At 38.5% G+C, this 17,642-nt stretch overlaps 1 protein-coding gene across 18 annotated transcripts in view; it reads left to right on the top strand.

Moving 5' to 3' along the window:
- DAB1 (DAB adaptor protein 1) overlaps positions 1–17,642 on the top strand; it is a 1,127,727-nt gene that overhangs the window by 691,253 nt on the left and 418,832 nt on the right. The gene's annotated exons all lie outside the window — the stretch shown is intronic.

The following is a 17,642-nucleotide window of genomic DNA, read 5'->3' on the forward strand; positions in this document are numbered from 1 at the left end:
AGTGCCTTTTTCTAACTGGTACAAAGGCACCGTGTAGCCTTTGCGCAGCTTTTCAGAGGGAGTGTTTGGTTTTTTTTTCTTTTTCTTGCCCTCACAAAGGTGGCAGATGATCTAGTGGTAGACCCACAAATGTTACTATCACCCTTACAGCAATCCTATATGGTGCGCGTAGCATTAGGATCCCCATTTTACAGATCAGAAAACTGAGTGCCGAAACGATTGAGCAACACGGTGAGAGTCACGCGTGGCAGAGTGAGGATTTGGCCCAAAGCAAATTCCCATTCCTCTGCTGCCTTAAACTCAACTAAATACAAATTTTTCTTCGTCTGTAGCTCCAAAAAGAGGAATGCGTAAGGCGAGTGGGAATACTTGGGCACAATGGCATGAGAGGGGCTCTATACTCAAGAGATCGAAGTTTGATGTTCTATATGAAACTTGCTTTGATCCCTGGTGTCGGCAACTCCTCTGAAGTTCTGTTTCTTCCTGTAAAATTAGAATTGCAGTAGACAGCTGATCTCCAAGGTCTCTTCCAGTTTAGTGTCCAAGGAGTCCAATGGCCTTTTCTTTTTGTTCATTTTTTTTTTTTTCCCATAAGAGAATATTAGGAATACATAGACTCCATACGTTCTGGAGGATGATCCTGGCACCACATACCAAAGCCATAAAAATAATCATGTGCATAATTATGCACAATGATGATTACCATTCTGGAGAATGTCCCAAGGAAACTATAAAAAAAGAAGAGCTCTGAGTACAAAGTTGTTGCATTTGCTCATTGTGACAAACAGCCAACAAGTAAATGTCCCACAACAGGAGAGTGGTTATATAAATGTTCGTGTGTATGTGGGATGGGATGGTCAACTGTGATCGCATACCAAGAGTGATACCTCTCCAAGTAGAAACATGCATATACGTATGTCTTTATGAGATAAAACTGGACGGAAAATAGAGAATTTAGGATTGAACATAAGTTACATCACAGGTACAAACAACATTTACAGATTGACTGACTGAAAAATGATAACAATGTAAAATAGTTTGTTTTGGTCATGGGTTTCTAAGTATTCACTGAAATTAATATTACAATGTTTAAGTCTATCACTTTGATCAGTTAAAGGTACTTCATCAGCGGTGTTTGAGTTCTGTGTTGCTCTTGTGATTATAAAAGTGATACTCAGGGCCCCTGGGGGCTCAGTCAGTTAAGCGTCTGACTCTTGATTTCAGCTCAGGTTGTGATCTCACGATTCATGAGATTGAGCCCCGTGTCAGGCTCTGTGCTGACAGCATGGATCCTGCTTGGGATTCTCTCTCTCCCTCTCTCTCTCTCTCTTTGCCCCTCCCTTGCTTGCATGTCCGTGTGCTCTCTCTCTCTCTCAAAATAAATAAATAAACTTTTTTTTTTAAAGTGATACTCATTATATACATTTTGAGAGTTCAAAAAAGTATAAAGAAATGGGAAAACCTTCAAACTGCACTCGTCACAGGCAGCCTATTTTAAGATTTTGGTCTTTTCCTAGTTTCCTAGACATCGATTTTAGTTTTCCTTTGCATAGATAGATCATTCTCTCTAAATCTGAATCATGTTTTGCTTTTATTATTATTTGACTTCCTGTTGCATTTTCCCATGTCATTCATAAAGGTTTACAAACATATAATACATTATTTGGTCTACCACTTATTTCTAACTCTGGTTGACATTTAGATTATTTCCAATATTTTCCTAAATAATCCTGAAATTGTCTTTATAGATTACAAATCGTTGTCCAAATTTTGGATTATTTGCTTATGATAGAATCCTAGAATGGGAAAATAAGTGCCTATTCTCTTAAACCAAACCTTCTCATTCCTGGATGTTACATTCCTTGTACATATTTTGAAGTCAATGGGAGTCAATAATTCATTTTCAAGGATTTTTTTAATAGAGGTACATAAGTGGCATATTATTTGAGCTCTTGTACACCTTCCTTTTGCCTTTACACATTAAGATAGCTTAGCTTGGCATAAAAATTTGGTATTGCAACTTTTTATTTGGAGAACCCTATGGGCTTTCTTTGATTGTCTTCTGACTTAAAGTATTGAAGAGACGTCTGAGGCTAAGCTGCACGTAGTCGTCTGGAAGGAAATTGGAGTTTTCTGTTTGGTCAGGACATGCTTAGGAGCCTTAAATTTATCACTTAAAATTATTGTCTGTGCCATTTGATCTAGCAAATTAAGGTCGTCAATTTGCCCCATTGGAATAAACAGAAATGTGGTTGTTTACAGTAAAGTTTCTAATACAGTTATATCTATAATCTTGAAAAATTAGAAACAATTAAAATAGGAAGTCGTGATGTGATGGGCTCCTGTAAAAATATTTTGTAGCACTCAAGGATGAGAAAGTATTTGTGACACATTGCTAATTGAAAAAAGAAAGCTACAAAACAATATGTATAGTCAGTTCACACATGTGCTTCACATAAATGCATGTAAATAGATTTGTATGAGATACGTCACTGGAAGGAGAACACACACACACAGACACACACAAAGATCAAAGTATTTACCACAATTTATTAGTGAAACAGTGCAAATCACCATTCTTTCCAGGTTCTAGATAGGGGTGATTCTGTTGTTAACTGATTTTCCCAAAAATACAGCAAGGTTTCTAATTTATAGCCTCGATTTGGTTGTCCTTTTGCTTTTTGTTCTTCCCCCAGCAAGGTTTTCCCCAGTTGCATCTTTGATTATTACTTCTGTTTCAGTCGTTCTCCCTTGCTCCTCAGACCATCCTGTGAGATGGGAATCTTCCTTACCGTCCTCTGTCTTCACTATCTTTTCGTTATTTTGATCTGTTTTTGTCCTTTTTCTCCTCTGGGAGTTTTAGACATCTGTTCTCTTCGTCATACATCCTACTTTTTCTGTGCCTTTCTGTTCTTTCCACATAGGCTTTAATTTTGTTAACATTTTTAGTTTACTTCCATCCTTCTGTCTTCGGGCTTTGGTTCTGGTTTCATGGAAATGATACCCTTTTGCCTACCTTCAGGATGCTGAGCATATATCTGAAATTATTTCTTCTAGAGTTCCTGCAGTAGACAATTTTCAGAAGTCTTCTGCATATACCATTCCCTTTTCCTTATTCTATAGCACTTTTTTTTTCCACAGACCCCAAGTTGATCTTATTGTTTTCCATTTACTCATCCTTTAACTGAAGAGATCTATTCAGACCTAATGTTTGCCAACAAATGTGGTATGTGGATTACCTTTGACCCAAATTTCTGTCTGCTGACATGCTGGTGACATTTCTCTAACAGATCTATGGCAGATCGTGGCTTGATTCTTAGAGTTCTTACCACAGTTCTTGTGTCTACCAAGTTTAGTCCTGAACAGAGATAGGCTTTTCCATTTGCCCTCCTCTCAAAGATCCCTGTCACTCTGATCAGATGAAGTGTATATGGACAACAGTGTCCAGAATTTGCTGCTGCAGGATTCCTTGTATCCTCTATCTTCTCTGGAAATTCACAATTTCACTTGTGGAAGTCATGCCTCCTCAGATTCATTGCACTACCATTAGCATTGTCTTTCTTCCTGATTTATTTTTGCTTGTTTGCCTTTTAAATTCTGGCAATGCAGCTTGACTGGTTATAAAAAGAGAATTCTAGTATAGAGAGTTAGGAAGGGCACTCTGGGTCCTACTTTTCTCTTTCAAAAGTGGAACCCATTTAGGAGAAGGAGGACTGCCCGGTTTTCAAGGTGAAACAGATCTTACCTTTGGGAATCAGAGTAGAGATAGCTGGGAAGGGCTAAATAGCATCCTGTTTAGAATCAGATGATATGCCGGGAACACTGATTGCATTTTCAAACAGTTCATTGCTTGTTGTGAATGAGCGATTCTTGAATAATTTGTCACTATCTTGACATTGGTTATTGATGTGCTTTTACGAGTTTTTGGATTTCCTGTCTGTATTGGAAGATTGAGGGAAGATTTCTCCAACTACTTTCCTAATACTGTTTTCAAACCAGAGGCCTCTGATTATTAAAATGTATATAATTACTTTGTTTTCATATAAAGCATAAGTGCAAGTGTAATATGGCATTTTATTTTAACTTTATGACTTGAATTCTAATACGGCACCCATCCCTGGTGATCAGATGCCTCAAAGTCACTAATATCTATAATCTTCCAAACTATAACTGATTTGGTTTCTACATCAGTCTTGGACTGACATAGTGAGAAATGCTGTATTTTTTTCAGTAATGCTTAGCAGTTTATTCATTACAAACTGAGTAGTTATTAGCAGATTTGACTGTCTCATACGAAAAACTGTTGAAGAAAACTGTTGAAGAAACTGAATGTTTATCTTAGAAAAGAGAAAAACTAAGAAACACTTGAGAGCTTTCAAATCTTTCAGTATTTGAAATGCTGCAGTGCATAAGAGAATAGCTTCCTTTTATAATTCTAGGGAACAGAATTAGTAACAATAGGTGGATATTATAGGGAAACAAGTTTTAATATTAGGTTGTAAGTTCCTCAAGGCCCCTGTTTGCTTTTGTTCATTGTATCCGCAGCATCAAACATAAAGTCTCGACCACAATAGGGGCTCAATAAATGTTTATTGAGCAAGTGATGTTAATCATTCTAAAGACATTTTGTGATAATAAATTCAGGCAAAGAATAGAACATCATCTGACAGTGATGCTCTATAAGGAATTCTAACTGGAGAAGACAGATGTACTGAATCAACCTAAGGTTTCTTCCAGCTCTGAGTTCTGTGACTCCGGGTCCCAACTGCACATTAGAGAAGAGGGTATTTTCTCTTAATTCCGTATTTAACAGGATTGTGAATGGTGCCGGATGGTAGAACAGAGTCCAGACCCTGGTTTTCAATCCTGACTTAGTTAGCTATATCACCTTGGGTCAATCACCTTTCTATGCTGGAAAAACCATGCCACCTGCAGTGGTTTAGGTCTTGGTTATATTGTCTTGGTGATGAATACTGAATACTGGTCTGCTATGTGGTTTTGCGCCTACAGACATCCTTCTCTAATCCATTTTCTGTACTTAGGTCTTGGTTATATTGCCTGGGTGATGAATAGCAGTCAGCTATGGGGTTTTGTGCCTGCAGACATCTTTCTCTAATCCATTCTCTGTACTCGGGTTTGAAGGACCTTTATAAAACCCACTCTTGCCAAAACATTCCTCTCTTTGAAACTCTTCCCACAGCCTAACGTCCAAACTCTCACATAATAATGAAGAGATAAGACTCTAGAATCAGGCGCCATATGTTTAGATTTTGTTGCTGTTAATTCCCAGTTATGTGGCTTTAGATAGGAACATGTGCCTCAGTTTCCTTATCTATACACTTGGGATAATAAATATTACAACCTCGGGTTTGTGAGAACTAAATTATATATACACAATAGATAGACAGACAGATAGGTAGACAGAAACATCTGATACATATACACGGTATATTTGGCTGCCCCATGAGCTCACCCATCCTTTCCTGTTCAATATTATCACTGCTACCCCCTAGAAACTGTTTGTAGTTTCTTGCACATAACGAACAATGGTCCTTATCTTGGAACATGCTTTTCCTTCTACCTGAGATCTCCTTGGTTCTTCCTCTGGATTGTGATCCCCTTTCTTCTTTCAAGACCCATCTTCCCCTTTTTCCCTAATTATCCTCCCCTTATGGGAAGATGTTGTCCTCTCTCTCCTTTGTATCAATTAATATTTCTTTCTCATATTTTTATTAAAGTATCTGCAACACAATATTGACACAATTTGATTATATTCTGCCTCCTCTAACAAACTGACCTTTTTGAAGATAGAATTTGTTTATTCATTTTAGAATTTTTTTAATTTATTCATTTTAGAATTCCCGGTGCTTAACTTTATTTTTAGTGCATGAGAGGCATACAGTAAAGATTTGTTAAATGAGTAAAAGAATGAACAAAATATCATACTCTGGAATCTCTAGCCACAAAAGTGACTTTCTCCTCTTATCTGCATAGCTGTCTATCATCATCAGCACATTATCCTGTTGGTTCATGGAGAGTTACTTCTTTCCTTATAACTGTACTTCTGAGACAGTTGGGAATTACCCCTGTGACTATAAAACAGGAAAGAACAAGAGCCACATTTACTATCAGTCACTTAAGGGTGTAGAGAATAGTAGTCCTGACTGAGCAGAGTAAACTTGACCAGAGATTGGCAATAAGCAACGTAACTGATTTGTAGGTGTTCTCTCTTCTGGGCTGTAAGAGAGACTAGAAAGACAGGGTTGGGGGGCGGGGGTTGCTGTGCACATCTAGGAGGAGCTGCTTTAGCAACAATTCAAGCACTAGTAGAGTTTTAAAAAAATCTGTTCCAAAAGAGACCACTTCCTAAACTAATCAGTAAGATTTTGTTTTTCTTCTTCAGTGTTTGGGAAAATAAGTTATGTCTACCACGGACAGCTATAACTCTTTTTTTATGAGATAAACTAAAAATACATACAATACCACATAATGCACTTACATCTTAGGTTGTAATTAATGCAAATTATGCAAGATTCATATACAATGTGATTAGACTTCTCTAGCACATAATTTATGGTTGAATTAACAAAGAAGCTGATTAAATGAGAAAATTGATTTCTGTCGCTATACTTTTTTTTTATTATTTTTTTTTGTAAGAACATGTCTGAAGACTCAAAGAAATTAGATTACGAAGTTGGAGTTGTGGTTTAAGGTATTCATTCCACTCTTCGACCTTCTTCTTGCAGATCAGCAAGCCTGCAGAACTACATGGTACTTTCTGATAATATACTGCAGGGCCAGTTTCAGTAAAACAACATGAGGCTCTTGTAGCTGCAAAATACAAATACGTGGATGATTCGCTGACTAACCAGAATGGATTTGTTTTCATGGCTTACTGGCCAGAAGCATTTTCTTGAGTTCTGTTCAAAAGTATTTTAGCAAATTTTCTCAGATATGAATACAGAAACTTTGTGTACGGTTAAACTTTTTCCTTGCTTATAATTCAAGTGGTAGAACTGAACATGAACTCTAGAATTAAAAATATAATTGGAAATTGTTCTCATTTATTAAAAGAAAACACCCTGTAAACGAATGATAAATATTCATAGATATAACTATCATCTCCTAGATAATAAGATTCTTGATGGCCCAAGCCTGTGTCTTCTTAGTTTCTCTCCTTTCTTAGTTTCTCTAACTCCTTCTCAGGCAATCAAGTCCCAAATTCTACCAGTTTACTTTTACTTATACAATATTTGTTTCCTTCCTCTCTTCCTCCACCCATCCTTCCTTCCTTCTCTCCCTCCCTCCTTCCTTCCAGAATTTGAAATCTTTTTTCTCCACTACAAGTGGCATTGTATTGCAGACATCATTCCATTCTCTGAATTAACAATAACGACTAGACTGATGGATGTGAGAATCCCAGAGAGTAATTAGTTCTTTCTCCTTCTACATGGTCCTGGTGTGGTATAGTCTCCATTCACAAAACCTTCATGTCCTCAGATGTCCCATTACTTTGTTATGTGAGTAATTAACAAGAGTGACCATTTGCATTTTTAGAAGCTGGAAAACCTTCCGTAAATCAGAGTGAGGCTCCCATGTTGGAGTTTTAGCATTGGTCCATGGATGAAAAGAAAATAATCTGGCCAAGCCAAGACCCTCCCAGTGTTCCCTGAAGCCCCCACCAGGGTAGTCTTCTTTCTTCTACTTGTAAGAATATGGTAAAAAGCACATACTCTGAGGTTTAAATCCTGGGTCTGTCACTTACTCACTTTGTAATTTTGAGCTTCTTGGTTGATTTCTTTGTGCCACAATTTCATCATCAATAAAATGGAAATAATAATAATAATGGTGAGAGGTGCTTTATAGAGCTGCTGTCATGACCCAGTGAGTTAGCGTATTTAAAATATTTAGAATGGTGCTCAGTGACTATTATGATTATTGTCACCCATAGGCATCATGACATGGTAGAAAGAGCACAGTCCCTAAAGCCTGAAGTGTGGTTTCAAATCTAGAAACTCTACTTGCAACTTGTATGACCTCAACTGAGTTATAAAAATTCTCTGAGTCTCTGGTTCCTCATATGAAAAATGGGGGTAATAATTGCTGTCCCACCTACTGGAAAGGGTTATAACTTGGTATGCAGAGCTGGTTGTAGGGTACCACCTTCGTCTAGGAAGTAAGGCTACTGTCTGAGGGTCCAAATCTAAACCAGTACATATGAGATCAAAGTAGAAATATGCAAAGTTGCCTTAAAGTAAAATAATCTCCCTACTAAACCAGAACAAAGCTGAAGTGACACCTTACTAATCCAAGTGTGGGGAACGGTCACAGAAAGACACTAAGGAGAGATATGAGGATAAGATCCATGGTGCCCATAAAAGCCTTTACCAGGAGAGGGACAGAGGCTTGGCCAAAGAGCCACCAGCCACCCCCTCCCCACCCCAGTTCCATCTTGGTGCTGGCTCAGTCCCTAGGGTGGAGGTGGAGCATTCAAGTTGTTTTCTCCACTTAACCGCCTAGATTGCTCACGGCAACTTATCTCACCTCCCTGAGTTTCTGCTTTCTCATCTTGGAAACCAAGCAGCCTTCTGATAACCTAGCAGTCCTGGAACAAAACGCCTGCTCATACTGACCTAACAGTTATCACCCACTGGCAGTTTTTTATCTCTTATCTTAACATCTTAAGCTGGAATCCCAGTGTCTTCCTCAGCCTCTTGTGAGGTTTGTTATTGTGAGTCAGTATTCCTGAGCCTGCTCAGATATAACAAGATTTAGTTTATGACTCTGAGTCCCAAAGGTCAAATGTTAGCTTAGGATGTAAAATGCTACCAATATAGATGTCACCTCATGAGGCCTGTCAACAGCCATCTCTTCCGATGATGACATAGACGAACGTGTCATCTTTTAAATTCTGCAGGTGGGTCTGAGGGTCACATGCAATAATGGATGAGAAAAGGGCTTTATAAACTATAAAACACTTCATACATACAACGTGGAGCATAGTTTTGAAGGAAGGAATATTGCTAGAACCTCAGTTTCAGGATGCAAAATAGCCTGGATATTCTAGCATATGATAAATGCCAAAGTAAAGTGACCGCTTAGGAAAAATTCAGGTTGACAATTCCACTATGCCCCCCACCTGAGAATTTGGCCTAAAAGAAGGGGAGATGTGGAAAGAGAAAGAGAGAAACCCTCATTTTTAATATCAAATCCTCCCTGCTGATTCTGTGAAGGCCTGGAAACAGCAGGTAACAATGTGTAAGTGACTTTGAATTAAGACTGAACTCACTGTGTCCTTCGCTTCTCCCTCAAATGTGGAATGATTTTCTAAGAATTTAATTATCTAAGAACACAGCATCAAAGCTGTTAGACCCTTGTTAGTGTTAATTCAAACTTAATGTGCATGAGATTTAGAGATCTTGGATACTAGGAAAATGATTTCAATTTAAATAGCCCTCTTTGTCCTACACATCACAAAACATCTTTTAACATAGTTTTTTTTTTTTTTTAATAGAATACTATAACCCAAGTCTCTCCCACTAAAAAAGAGTCTCGCTATAAAGAAACAGATACTCTACATATCAGCAGGATGAGGTAGAAATAACATATTTGGGCTTTGGTGCCTTCGATGTCTAAGTTCAAATCTTAGAGGTTCACCTTTTTCCATGTGTCTGTGGGCAGAAGCTTAACTTCTATGTTCCTCAGTAAATTAACCTCTCAGCGAGGACTGGGAGCTGACAAGAGGGCAAGTGGGGGGCTACCAAAATGGGGTGAATGCAGAGGCATGTCTGGAAAGTGCGTGGTCCTGGTGGAGTCTGGGTCTAGAATTAGCTGATCCATCCAAAGCAAGGAGGAGAGACTTGTCATGAGTGCTGGCCTGAGGACCTAATGAGTCCACTGGGTTTCATGACCCACAATTAAATAGTGACTAATATAAAATGAAACAATACATCCTTTAAAAAGCATAATTGTTTAAAAAAGCATTATGGTATTTTAAATGAAATATACAGGAGTGCCTGGGTGGCTCAGTCAGTTAAGCATCTGATTTCAGCTCAGGTCATGATCTCGTGGTTCCTGAGTCCGAGCCCCACATCAGGCTCTGTGCTGACAGCTCAGAGCCTGGAGCCTGCTTCAGCTTCTGTGTCTCCCTCTGTCTCTCTGCCTTCTCCTCCTCCTCCTCCTTCTTCTTCTTCTCCTTCTTCTTCTTCTTCTTCTTCTTCTTCTTCTTCTTCTTCTTCTTCTTCTCTCTCTCTCTCTCTCTCTCTCTCTTTCTCTCTCAAAAATAAATAAACATTAAAAAAATTTTAAGTGAAATATATATCACATATGTTAACCATGCGCCAATTGGGTAACAGAAACCAGCCACTCCTACTGGAACACATTTATTTCAAAAGTGTGAGATAAGCCCTGTGACACAATAATTCCTTTGAAAGGCATAAAGGAATTATCAGTGATTAATCAGTTATTATTAACCAGTTAATCTGGAAGCATAGCTTCAGGTAAATTAAAAACCATTGTTTTAAAGTCTGAGGGTAGAATTTTGTAACTGGACCGACAAAGATTGGTCCAATTACTTTAAATCAGTGCCCCAGCTTGCACTTGTTTCATTCATGTTTTGGAGATAATTTGAGATCTCCATTGCAGTAGAACAGTGTTCTTGCCCTATTAACACCTTACATGGGTATGATCAATATTACCTTCCCAATAAATTTGTGAGGTGTTAGGGCAGAATATGTTATCCCTTTTTTAAAAACAAGTAATTTAAATCCCAAAGAGATTAGAGACCTTTCTCAGAGCCCAGAGTGAGGTGGTTGAGCCCAAACAAGAACCCAGAACTTTTGATTCCAAACTTACTCTTATTTTCATCACATATATGTGTGTGTATATATATACGCACAAAGGATTCAGCATAAACCAGATTATTCAGGAGGCAATTTCTCCCCTCCTAACACCAGGTTTCTTTCCTCCATGATTCCTCTAATTGAAAACCCAGTGTATCTTTCTCTTTAACTCTTCTCCATCAAGAGCTTTATTCATAAACAATATCCAATGTCGGTCATTTATACTTTAGTGTGAATTTAAGGCAGCGTGGCCTCTCTCCCTTACTTGTTTATATTTCAGTCTTATCCTTCTGCTGAGTGATTTGCAAGCACGTTTCTCCTATTGAAAGAATCTTAGAGGCGTAAAGAGCTATCACAATCTTTGTTTAGGGACCTCTACTAGAAGGCCCTAGTGAAACACTACCTGGAATATATCCATGAACCTAATATTCAGCATGTCTTTTACTCCAGGATAATAAGCTTCCTAAAGGAAGGGATCATAGCTATCTAGTTGGCTATTTCACAGCCATCAGTCAGATTGAAAAAGAATCTCTGAAGGTACCTAAATAATCCACCCTCTGCCTGGGAACCATTTATGCAGTCAGGTCCAAAGGAAGCTAAAATGGTAAAGTTAAAATGGGGGTGGGGTCTCTAGCTGATATGGTGGCAGTAGGGATGTTCACAAGATGGCACACCTAGATTGTGTCCTTAGTCATGATTTTAATGTGATATTTCAGTATTTTTATATTACCATAGAACAAGTAGAATCCTGACTTAGGATTCATGGTTGATCCAATTTCTTGTATTTATACATTTCTCCTTTGAAATGTAGGATTGTTATGTTGGGCTGTTAAATGGGGCCTTGTTATAACCTGGTGGTGTGGGAAGAGTTGTCCCTCCCCTCCTGAACCCACCAAGTCCTCTGGACCCCACCTCAGATGGCAAAATGCTTATCCAAGACAAGTGGAGCTGCTGTTGGCTCAAGAGGAATCAAAATTGTACTCAGAAGTAGAGCAAAAGAAAAAAAAAGTGTGAATAAAAGTTCCTATGGAAAATGAACCTTAAGGCCAGAAGTGGGATGATAAGGACCTAACATTTGGAGCATAAAGTACATGAGGCTTAGTGATTTAGAATGGGGGTCAATAATAGAGTGAGGCCAATTCTTAATCGGTGTAGTGTAGTGAGTGTGTGTGTGTGTGTGTGTGTGTGTGTGTGTGTGTACTGGCTTGATAGCATGAGGGAATAAGACAGATTAAATTGTGCCCTGTATGGGTTTTTATTTTATGCGACTGAGACCTCACAATAAATGTAAATACCCTGCTCCTTGAAGGCAAGGTAATACCTACTTTCTTTAGGCAGCACTTTTTGTCATGTCTAAGAGATGCTCAATAAATATCTATTGAGTTAATTAATTCATCAAAGGAGACAAATCCAATGATTATTTTAATGTACTCATACAATACAGAAATGTTATTAGTTACAGATTGGGTTATTTTGAATCTAACTCTTCAAGTAACTGGAAGGTGTTTCTCGTATAACTAGTTTATTGCCTCGTGGAGAAGAGTAGTTGTGTCCTTTCTTAACTGGCTTGAGTTTTTTGCATTCTGTATTTTATTTTTTCAGAAAGCAAAAAAAATGAGATCACTGAATTCAAGCCACACTTCATAAATGGGTGCAGAAAAGTATGATGATAACTATATACATACACTTACAATAATTCACATATTCACCCCAGTGCAACCGTGCACAATGGCTGGGACACAGAGTGTTGTTTTTACAAACTATTGGCCAATTTAGGATTTGTCAAGAGAATACTTAATGGATTGTTACTGGGGTAACTCAGGAAGCTGACTGCAAACCTTCAGATGGATGCTTTAAGGGAAGTAATGGTAAACATCCTGGAATCCTTTGTAGGTGTGTTTTTAAGGAAGTGCTATGCAATTTTTTTTTTTTTTTTTTACTTATTTTTGTTCCCTGTTTTCTGCTTCCTAATTTGTGGTCTGTCTCATTATTGAGGAAGCAAGTGGAGTTATACATGAATTTTGCTGCAAAATTACTTTATTCAGGGAATGTAGAATAAGCTTCCAAAAATGTAGATCAGCTCTTATCACTTCTCTACTGACCCCTTCAATGAGTCGTCTGGCCATAACCTAAAGGGGTTCTGCCTGGTGGCCTCTGTTGTGTGATGTCCTCTTGATAAGAGATACTGCTACAGAGTGTACAAGTGCTCACCATCGATGTTCCCCATGCCAGATTAAAGACACTCGATTTTCTCCTGTAGGCGCTGGAGAGAAGTTAAATGATTTTAAATAGGAGCATGATATAATCAGACCTGGGTTTCACAATATGTAATCATCATACAGTATTTTTCTCTGGAAAGCTGGTTTTCTCGTAACCTCCCTGAAAACAAAGCCTGCAGAAGGAGCAAATCCTCCCCTAGAAACTAATGAAATACATTGAGGCTGTAACAAACTGAGTGCAAATGTGAGCACAAATAAAGGCACAATAGTTATATCGCATCTGGGCAGTAGCCACATGGTTGCCCAGAGAGAGATAAATCTTCATACGGATTTCTCTCTTTGGAACTTCTTTGAGAATCTTAACAGGGTGATCTGTGTCACTAGAAAGGAATTAGTTGGAGAAAACCTTTGAGTGGTGAAGAATCTGGTGGGTTGAGTGGCTAAGGCATGGGATGACCTTTGTCCTAATGGACTCACAGCTTTCTTTGGAAGCTGCTGATCACTTTCCCACTCTAAACACCTCTATCTGGGGAGGTAGGGAGGCATTTAAAGCACTCAGTAGTTACCTGTGTTATAGCACTTAGGGCACTATTTTAAAAATCTACCTGTTTACTTATCTTTCTCTCCCATTACTCTGTTACTTTGGAACAGCACCTGTCTTTCATTTCTTTATCATCAACGTCTACCACAGGGTTTCATTCACATGGAAAACACTCAGGTTTTGTTTTGTTTTTTAATAGATGAACATGTGAATGATTTTTAAAAAATGGACTCTATAAATGGATCCGGGCATGGTTATTCAGAGAAATAGATTCCAAGGGAGATTTTAAAGGCTCCAGTCCCAAGGATATTTAAAGATATAATGGATAAAGTTACATAGGTGTGTGTAATTAAAAATCAGTCTACAGCTGGGAACTTCACTAAATGACCTTTGGGATTCCTCTGCCTACAATGGGATTCTCCAAATTTAGCCACATGTAATAAATCCAAAGGAAATAACATACCAGATTCTAGCAGTCATTGTACAGTTCATTTTATTGACAGGTATTAATGGTGCATCTACACTGAGGATGGAATGACTGGGGACACAGTGACAAAAAGGCACATGTGTCTTGGAATCAGATGATATAGGTTCACATTAATACTTATGGAATGAGTGCCCGAGTGGCTGGATATGTGAATGGGTGAGTGGTGCACAAAAGGTTATGCTAGTTGCCAAAGATCATGCAATCAGATCTGGTGAAATAAATACAGAAATTGTAATTTCCAGAGCTATATTGTGTTCCCATACAGAGGAAGAGGAAGGAAAGAAAGATCGATTCAAGATACTCCTTTGCTACTGACAGATGCATATAGAATCTTTTCTGCCATGCACAGGTAATATATGGGAAAACGTTAAATTTAAGCCATAATCATTAGAGACTCCTCAAGCGGAGTTAACCCTAAGTCAAAAATTAAGTGGGAAAGACCTTAGTACTGAAGTGAGTTGGTTTATTCTATGCATTTTAATATATTTTGGGGTAAATTGTTAAATGAAGAGATAATGCCTGATAAGCTGCTTAAATATTTGAATACCAGTAATGAAATCATAATTAAATCAAGTAAAATGTAATAGTAAATGTCTATCTAGTGTTGATATTCCCTCTTGGATTCCTTGGAATTTGAATGGATAAAATTTTTATCTTGCAATTCTTGGGATTTAGTTCAATATTTCTTTCATTATCAGTACAGAACTACACATACTAACTAGTTTAATGACAATGAACGCTGGAGTCTGACTAAAGACAGCAGCAACATATCAAATGATTTTAATTAGAATAATGTAACTGTACTTAGGGAAGATACTCTAGTAGATGTTGATATAGGAAATACATAAATAAATGCAATTTCCCTCAGCCTGAGCTTGCTAGTGACCTTGGGTAAGTCAGATAACCTTTTTCAATTCTACAGTTACCATTTATAAAAGAAGAAGGCAGTCTAGTTACATCTGTAAGTTTCTTTTGCATATTTAAGCTTTAAATTTTTCATATGCCTATATCTTTATAAAATGAAATTTAATAAATATTTTGAGGGCCTACTGTGTTCGGTTCACTATGGAAAGATCCAGTATACAATGATGGACATGTGTATCTTTGCTCTATGAATGCTCATGTATTTGTTCAGCCCATAATCACTGGTCAGCACTCAGCAATGTAAGTAATACAGGAATATATAGGTGACTGTATTAGTTTATTAGGGCTGCTGTAACAAATTGCTATAAAGATAGTGACTTAAAACAAAAGATACTTCTTCTCTCATATTTCTGAAGGCCAGAAGTCTAACATCATGGTGTCCATACAGCTGTGTTCCCTGCAGAGGCTTTAGGGAAGAATCCACCCCTTTCCTTTCCTTTTCCAGTTTCTTGTGCCTTGACTTGTGGCAACTTCACTCCAATCTCTGCCCCTGTGGTCACACTACCTGCTCTTCTCTGTGTCTCCCTTGTGTGTGTCTTATAAGGATACTTTTTATTCTACTTAGGACCCACCTGTATAATCCTGGATTATCTTCTCATATCAACATCCTAACTTGAGATACAAAGGCTACATAGATTCTTTCCAAATAAGGTAACATTCACAAATTCTGGGGATTAAGTCATGGGCATACGTTTTGGGGAACCACCATTCAACCCACTATGGTGACCAAACAAACACAAAAATAACAAACAAACAAAAACATTGTTTTGCCCTTGTGGAGCTTATAGTCTACTAGGGTAAATAGACATTAAACCAAAATATACTTATAAAATATAATTATACTTCATATATGGTTATACATAGATAGTTTTATGTCATAGACTCTGGGTCTAAAGTTCTCTCTTGTCTAGCAAAAGAGTGGGATGCAAGACTGAAAGTGAGAGATGGCTAATGACCAGGAAAAGACAAGAACCCCAAATAAGGGTCCTTGCTCCATTTTTATTAGGATCAGAAAGCTTATAAACATGGCAATGGATGTGTACAAAGAGACTGAATCTGTGAACATTAACTTGTGGACGTGAGGGAAAGGGGGTCTTGAAGATATTTGGGGTTAGGGGGTTGGGTTCATACAAAACAAAATCCGGGGGCCGGGCAGTTGGGAGGAAGGTTGTTTACAGTGGACATGAGGCATCACCTCTGTTTACCTTAGTTAGCCTCAGGGATGAGACAGGTAGGGGAAATAAACTCAGGCACATTTTCTTTTGTTAATCATCTCCACTCTGGGCTGCTACACCTGCAGCGCAGTGGTCTATAGCCCAATTTCCCTGTTTAGCTAACTTGGTCCTTTCTTCCTATGAGAGCAGCTTTCTCCTATAGTACTAAATTGGGAGTGCTTCCACCTTGAATATCTAATCTTGTTTATTTCATATACGTATGTATTGGGCACCTTTGTGCCCTTATTTTTGGGCCTTTGCCCCTCTCCTTCTATTCTGGGGGCTCTAAACCTTCTCTCTATTCTGGGGTGCCTTTGCACCTCCCTATTCTTGGTTGCCTTTTCTTGTTTACCCAAACTCGGGTGTGAACCTCCTATGGCTTTGTATTTGTTTATGCCTTGTTAACCCATTGGTGTAAGCTCAGGGGATTCCTAAGCTTATCCCCCACAGTTTTAAATTGTAATTAGGTCTCTGAAGGAAAATTACAGGGTGATTGTTTTGAATGATTTTAACAAAGGAACCTCATGAAGGACGGGAGTAAGGTCAGACCTCTAAACAAGTAACAGTTAAGCTAGCATCAATGAATGTATAGGAGCTGGGCCCTGGGGAGAAGCTTTTGGAGAGGTGAGAAGATACCATTTCAAGCAAATAGAATATTCCTTGCCAAGGCTTTGACATGAGGTTGTGTAGAAATGAATGAAGGCCACTGTGACTGGAGTATAATAAGCATGGGGAGAGTGGAGTGAGTTGAGCCTAGGTCAGATCATGGAGGAACTTGAAAGCCTTTATGAAGTCTTGTGGAAATTGAAATACAATGAGGAATCATTGATGTGTTTTAAATGGGAAAATCTGAATGACGTTTCTAAAATAGTACTGCAGCTAATATGTGGAACATGGGTCACAGGGAAGCAAGAGTAAAAACAGGGGAAAAGGCAATACTAGGCCAGAGATCATGTAGCTGGGTCTAAGGTGATGGCAGAAGAGATGATGAAAGTGAACAGATTTGAGTTACATGTTGGAGGTAAATTGACATGGATGGGGAAGGGCTGGCTATAGGAAAAAGAGACACAAGGAAACTACAGTGGTGGCTTTAAGTCTGTTGATGGGACAAGCATTAAACAAATGCCCATAAGAGAGGGATTCATAATGTGATTCAATTGTGCAGATGAGAGAACAAATGATAGCACCTGGAACCAGATTGACATGACCCCTTCCTTCCTTCCTTCCTTCCTTCCTTCCTTCCTTCCTTCCTTCCTCCTTTCCTTCCTTCCTTCCTTCCTTCCTCCCTCCCTCCTTCCCTTCCTCCCTCCCTCCTTCCCTTCCTCCCTTCCTTACTCCCTCCCTTCTTGCCTTCCTCCCTTCCTCCCTCCCTTCCTCCCTCCCTTTCTCCCTTCCTTCCCTCCTTCTCTGTCATCC

Source organism: Panthera pardus, unplaced genomic scaffold (assembly GCF_024362965.1).
Source record: "Panthera pardus isolate Hobbes unplaced genomic scaffold, ASM2436296v1 HiC_scaffold_11, whole genome shotgun sequence".
NCBI lineage: Eukaryota > Metazoa > Chordata > Mammalia > Carnivora > Felidae > Panthera > Panthera pardus.